The following is a 7160-nucleotide window of genomic DNA, read 5'->3' on the forward strand; positions in this document are numbered from 1 at the left end:
ACACAAAATTTAAAAAGAATTGAACTTATTGATTTCAAAACAAAATCCAAAAAACCTCTTAGTTATTGGCTGTTTTCTTTCTCTAACTCATATTTTGATCTTTCAACAAAGATTTTTTTTTCTTGAACCATTAAGTTTTTGAAAAAATTAGATAATTTATAGATATTTAAGTCTAAATTTCTCTCACTAATCTTTGCTTTAATTAAATAGGTAAATAATATTAAATTAAAAAATCCTCCATTGATCTTAAATTTCAATTATCTAAGTCTATAATCTACAAATCTCTTATACTCTTTAATCTAACTTCTCAATTAAGCTCAAAATTTTCATACTTATTTATAAAAAGCACAATAACAAACTACCAAATTTTTACTTATAAAAATACTACAAAACTTATAAAATACAAAAATTTATAAGTTTATTTTTATTTTTTAAAATCTAAAGCTATTGAATACATTATTAACTTTGAAAATACTTCAAAACATTAATATTAATCCAAATAATATAAAATCAATTCTTAAAAATTTCTTCACAAGTCTACTATCATATTTTTCTCTCTAATTGACAAAAGAACCTCCAAAATTATTGTAGATGTACAATTTTGTACCTTGGGATCTGATTTCAATCTAGGTTCACAATTGATTCTCTTTAGATATCAATTTTTGATAATTTGAGGTAATTTTTTTATTTAAACCTATTTATTTTTTTTTAAAATATGTTTATATTATATACTTATCTCATTTACTTTTATTTGAGGCATTTTTTCTCTTATAAATTAAATACAAGTTCTTTCTACAAAAGCAATATTAAGTCTAAATTTTTTTATTATCTTCTTATTATTTATCTTTTTTTTATATCTTTCTATTAGGCTCTTCTATAATAACATCTATATTTTATTTTCACTATATAATCATGTTACCACATGATAGTAATTATCATATGTTAAGAAAGTCTAAAATGTAGCAAATTGTATTTACTACAAACTCTGATCTTTGTTTTTATTAAAGATGGTTGATAGGTCCTCTCATCTATCAATAGTATTTTCTACAAAGACAAAAAAACCACCATGTTATTTAATTATTATTGATACCTTTGTAACTCTTTTCAAATAAAACATTTGGAATACCATCAAGAATCATTTCTATCTCCAATAAAATCACCAAATATTAGGAGTCTTTTTTAAGGTCATGATATCAAATGCGTTATATCTTGCCATTTACTTAAAGAAGAAAATGATATTTTTGAGGATCTTAATCTCTATTACGTCAATTGAAGGCTATGAAAATTACAATGACTTGTTTGATAAGTTAATAAATGATAATTCTTGAATTGAATTTATTGGTTGTTGATTCTCTATCTTTTAGTACCATAAATATATAAAAATTACAAACAAAGATAGAAGATAGAATGTTATCTTTTTTAGATCTTATTTCTTTTACAACAAAGATTTGTTATTCTTTATCTTGATTTTGAAAGATATTGCTGATGAAAAGTATCAATCTTCTTTTTTGCATTTGCAAGATTCTTTGCTGCCTCCAATGTGTATTTATTAATATTATATTTGTGCTAATAAATAAGATATTTCAACTTATTTCAGTTCTAATTTGAATTTAAGACTTCTTCCATCTCAAATTCTTGATTATTATCTACTTCTATAAAAGAAAGTTACATTTGACTTCTTCTTAAGATATTCACTAACTTATATGATTCAAAAAAAAATATGTAGAATATAAGATGGATATTCATAGACTTTGATACATGTAATTAATAAGCAATTAGATTGATTTATTTACTAATAAGAAATAGACTAAGCCTATACTAATCTAATTTATTACAAAAGCAATTAGTCTTGATATTGTAAGAAAGTAACTATAATTTATTGCCAATATAGAATTGAAGTTTTTTTTTTATAATAGGCATCAAAATTAGTCTTTTTTTATTCTTGAACTTCTTTTAATTTTACCTACATTGTTGTATGTAGTTTAGATAAATGATTTGCCAAATCTTTTGTTATAGGATTATTAATTTTTATGAAGTCAAAAGTATCAAGTTATAGATGATATTCATAATTAATAAAGAAAGGTGTTTATTGTATAGAAGAATCTACCTTATTTTTATAAGCAAACTTTGCCAATGTCAAAAGAGTTGTTTAATCATCTTGTAATTGATGGTATACCACAAATACTATCCTAAAACTTGGTTTACTTGTTTTGTTTTCCCATCAATTTGAGGATGAAAAGCCAAAGATAACTTTATATCTACCTTTAAAATCTTGAAAAGAATTCTCTAAAATCTTGATACAAATTGATTTTCCTTATCTGATATAATATCCTTAAGTAATCTATTATATCAATAGATATAATTAAAAAAAACTTAATTATTTCATCACTTGTGATAGATTTTTTATATATTATAAAATATATCATTTAAAAATAATAATTTATTATTATAAATTTAAAATTATAAGAACTTGAGACTAAAAGATCAATGATAAAATTCATAGAAATAGAAAAAAATTATTTTTCTTGAATATGTAATAGCTAAAGCAGTCCATAAGATTGATGACAAGGAATTTTTGATCTTAAATAAATATCACATGATTGTACAAAATTCTTTAACTACCTTCCATAATTGAAGCCACTAAAATCTTTAGATATTAGCTCCAAAGTCTTGTTACATCCAAAATATCCAATTGCTAAAAAGTTATGATAAGCTTGAAGAATATGTAATTATATTTTATCTTTTGGAATGTATAATTTTCTCTTAAAATAGAAAAAATTATTCTTAAATTCAAATTTCAAAATATCATAAGAATTAGAAGAATTATTTTTAATATCATAAAGAAGAAGATGAAAAGACATATTCAATTGAGAAAGATAAAATCAATAGTCAATGTTGATTTTATTATTTAAAGATAAAATTTCTTTGTTTTCAAAAAGAATTATTCTTTTTTGATCAAAAGCTACATTTCATTTTTTTAGTACAAGATAAAAACATCTAAAAAATACATTTGATAAACCTTGTTGTTTTTTGAATCAATAAATAATCTTGAAATCAAATTTTGATAAAAACTTGCTCAATTGGACTTAGAGATAATTTAAAATATATATTAATATAAAATATTTAAGGTTCTTATGATTAGTATATATAGTGATTAGATTGAAAGCACCTTCTAGATAATGATGCCATTCTTGAAATGAATCGATAATTACAAAAAGCTCTTTATAGTAGATTTTATAATTAATTTTGAATATTAAAAAAAAATGGAATGAAAAGCTACTAGGTAGAGCTTATCATATGCTCTCATTTGTAACAATATCACATCCATATCAAAGTTTGATGTATTTATTTTATTTATTTTTAAAAAACTTTAAAAAAATCAATATAATACAAGAATTGTATATAAATGAATGTTGTCTTCAAGGCTTCAAAAGATATTCCAACTTTTTAGCTCCATTGAAGTTTGTCTTCATACATCAAATGTATAAGAAGAATTGAAATTTGAAAAAAAAATTAATGAAGATCCGGTAATGATTGAAAAATTACACAAAATATTATACATCTTTGATTGTTTTTGGGATCTTCCAATCCATGATAGTCTGAAATTTTTGTAGGATCCAACATAAGCCTATTTTTTGAAATGATTTATTTTAAGAAATCAACTTGAGTAGTATGCAATATACATTTTTCTATCCTGGCATATAATACTACATTTTTTAGGGACCATATACAAGCTAAAGATTCAAGACCAAGAAATGGAATTAGCTTGATATTAGAACAACAATTCGATAGAAGGCAAGATGGTCCTGGCTAGACCATAAGAAATGAGTTGTTGAGATTGAGGATCTCCTTAGCTTCAACTCCATATATATATATATATATATATATATATACTAGGTCCTAGGAAGCTTCTTGAGAACTTCCTATAAAGTTTGGAAACAAACCAAGCCTAAGATCTTTTTTCGGCTTGGCTTTAAATTATCTAAAGCCTCCTAGAACCTTTTAGGATCTCCTATGACATTTTAGAACTTTCTTAGAATCTACTAAAATCTTTAGGAATCTTCTTAGAACCAATTGAAACCTTGTGAAACCTTCTAGAACCTCTTAGAATATTTTAGAGCCTTCTTAGTTTCTATTGGAACCTTTTAGAACCTTCTAGAACCTTCTCAAATCTTCTTTAGTTGTATGTCTGTGACATCACCTCTTCTTCTAGCTTCGAGGTCTCTAAGAAGCAAAGTTGTAGCAAGTCAGTATATGTACAAGAAGTTGAAGATTTGTCACATGATGTCTGCTATATATTTTAGTTGTTTTTTGCAAGGTAAATGGTTCATAGGCCCTTATAGCCATCAATAGTGCATCAAGTCTTCTACTTGTGATCAAGCATAAACTTTGATATTTTTATTGTGGAATTATCCTGCAAACACTCCTTCTAGATATCCTTCATAGGTAGATTCTATCTCAAACACAATTACTAGTGACCTATTACTAGGTATCCTTTAACATCTTTGTGATTCAAGCAGCTCTTCATGTCAGGGTCATTCCGAGAGCTACTTGTTTAAGATGGTATAATCGATAGGGCGTCTATTTCTTCACTATCCATATCATTTAAAATAAATAAGACTAAAAGAATATAAACAAGCTATGGTCATGAACTCGAACTATTGACTTATAATGTTCTAAACATTTAAAAAAACTATCTCTTTAGAGGTTGCCTCTTGCCCTTCTTTATGAAGCTAAGAACTAAAAATCTTCATGGTGAAGCCATCTTATCAAGCTACTATTCTTCATTTTGCCACTTTTGATCTGGATAGATGTCGTTGATGGAACCTTTGAACCTTCATTTGCGTATTTACAAGATTGTCAACTCGTTCCCATGTACAATCGTTGATATCATATCCACGCCAATGAACTAGATATTCAAGCCTTTCATATCTTATCCTTGAATCGAATACCTCTTATATTTCAAATTCAACATGATCATTGATTTCAACCATAAGAGGTCGAAGTTGTCTTTAACTTAGTATGTTCAATTCTTTATAACTTTTCAAAAGTGAAACATAAAAGATTGGATGAATCTTCATGGATGAAGGTAATTCTAAGTGATGAGTTACGTTATTAATTTGTTTCTGAATCACAAATGGTTCCAATTTTTAGTAGTCCAACTTATCACATGGTATGTTGGTTTTTATATTGCATCGAAGAAGCCACACTTTGTTACCAACTTAGAATGAAGGATGTTCCTTCTTCAATTCATCTGCCAGTAGCTTATAATGTTATTGAGCCCTTTCTTGGTGAGTCTTCATGGTTGCTTGAAGTTTGGCCATCTTTGTAGCAAATTCATATGCTATTGGATTTTTCAACTTTGAAGGCTCTATCATATTCAACTTTGGATGATGACCATAGTTTGAGTAAAATGGCATTTATTGCATAGATGCATGGATTGTATTGTTATATGCAAACTCTGCCAAAGACAAGTCAGAAATCCAATCGTCTTGTTGATAGTTGATGGTGCATCTCAATATTGCTCAAGAATTTAGTTGACCCACTTTGTTTGGCCATCAATTTGAAGGTGGAAGGTAGAAGAAAGATTGATGTCAAATTTAAGAATCTTGGAGAGTGTCTTCCAAAACCTTGATACAAATTGTGGCCCACGATCTAACATAATGTTGTTTGGCAATTCATGGTAATAATAGACATTGTCAATAAAGAATCTTGCCATCTCTTCACTAATAATTGAGTTCTTGTAAGGTATAGAATGTGCCATCTTGGTCAATCAATCAACAATTATGAAGATAGTATCAAATAAGCTTGATGGTAGAAGATTTGTAATGAAATCCATAGAGATAGATGACCATGGTTGTCTTGGAATAGGAAGGACTTGAAGAAGTTTATATGGCTGATGTCAAGGATTCTTTGACCTTAAACAAGTATCACATGACAGTATAATTTTTTTAATATCCTTCCACATTTTAGGCTACCAAAAATCATTAGATAAAAGTTCCAAAGTCTTGTTGAATTCAAAATGTTTGGCTGTAAGGAAGTCATGGCGTGTTTGAAGAACGCATATGCGAGTTGGCCCTTTAGAAATGAAAAAAAATTCTTCAAAGAAGAAGAGGTTGTCTTCATACTTGAATTTAGAAGACTCTTCAGGAAGGTTGTTCACAAGACACTTCATATTAAGAACAAGAGGATCCATGTTTGAGGCTTTACAAAGCTGATAAAGAAATGATAAATCCATAGGCATTGATATATTGATTACTTGAAGATGAAATTGCTCATGTTTTAATAAGATTGTCTGTTGTTGATCATATGTTGCCTTGCCTTCTTTTAATTTAAGATAGGAATATTGTCGTACTGTAAATGCTTACAGTATGTAAAAATTAGTTAAAATATATTATATGTTAATAAATCTAGATGTGTCTTAGAGTGGCTAGTAGATTAAATTAAAAGAAGTTGGTATAAGAAACTTTACTTTGTTTCTTTACTTGTTTTGATTTTGACATTAAAAAAAAAATATAGGACCTAAATGATTAGTATGAAGCCTTGGGAGAAGGTGGAAGCCTAAGGATGAAAATCTAAACTAAAAGGAGGCTAATTGGAAGGGATGAAAGTAAGGCATGGTCAGATGAAGGCAAGGAATGGGGAACTTCATCCCTATTGGTCGAATACCATGCCCAATGGGCTTTGAGGAGGCTGCCCACGACCTTAACAAGGATTTCGGTGACTTCAAAGAGGGCATTTGGAGATTAAAAGCTAGAATTGTAAAATTTAGGATTTGGAGTACAATTTTTATATAAAAATTAGAAGATTTGGAATTAGGGTGAAGAAGTTATGGCCATTTTAAATTAAGGTGTTAATTTAAGACATATTGTTACTCTTTTGAGGATACGAGGAGTTGTAGAGCAGCTTTTGAGGATCGAAAAGTGTAAATAGAATGGCGATTTTAAAGCCTACATCTTTCACAAAAAAGTTATTGTTTTTAAAGTTCATGTGAAGGAGTTATAAGGAAATGAAGGCGGCGCTTCCAAATGAAAGGCAATAAGTGAGCGGTTTTGTTTATAGTAATGGTTGGAGCCATAACTTGAATTTTCGGACAAATTTTTGGCTCAAAATTTTTGAAGAATATAAAATTTTGTGTTAAAAAGCTATAAATACAAATT

This window comes from Physcomitrium patens, chromosome 14, assembly GCF_059467195.1.
Source record: "Physcomitrium patens ecotype Gransden chromosome 14, ASM5946719v1, whole genome shotgun sequence".
Taxonomy (NCBI): Eukaryota; Viridiplantae; Streptophyta; class Bryopsida; order Funariales; family Funariaceae; genus Physcomitrium; species Physcomitrium patens.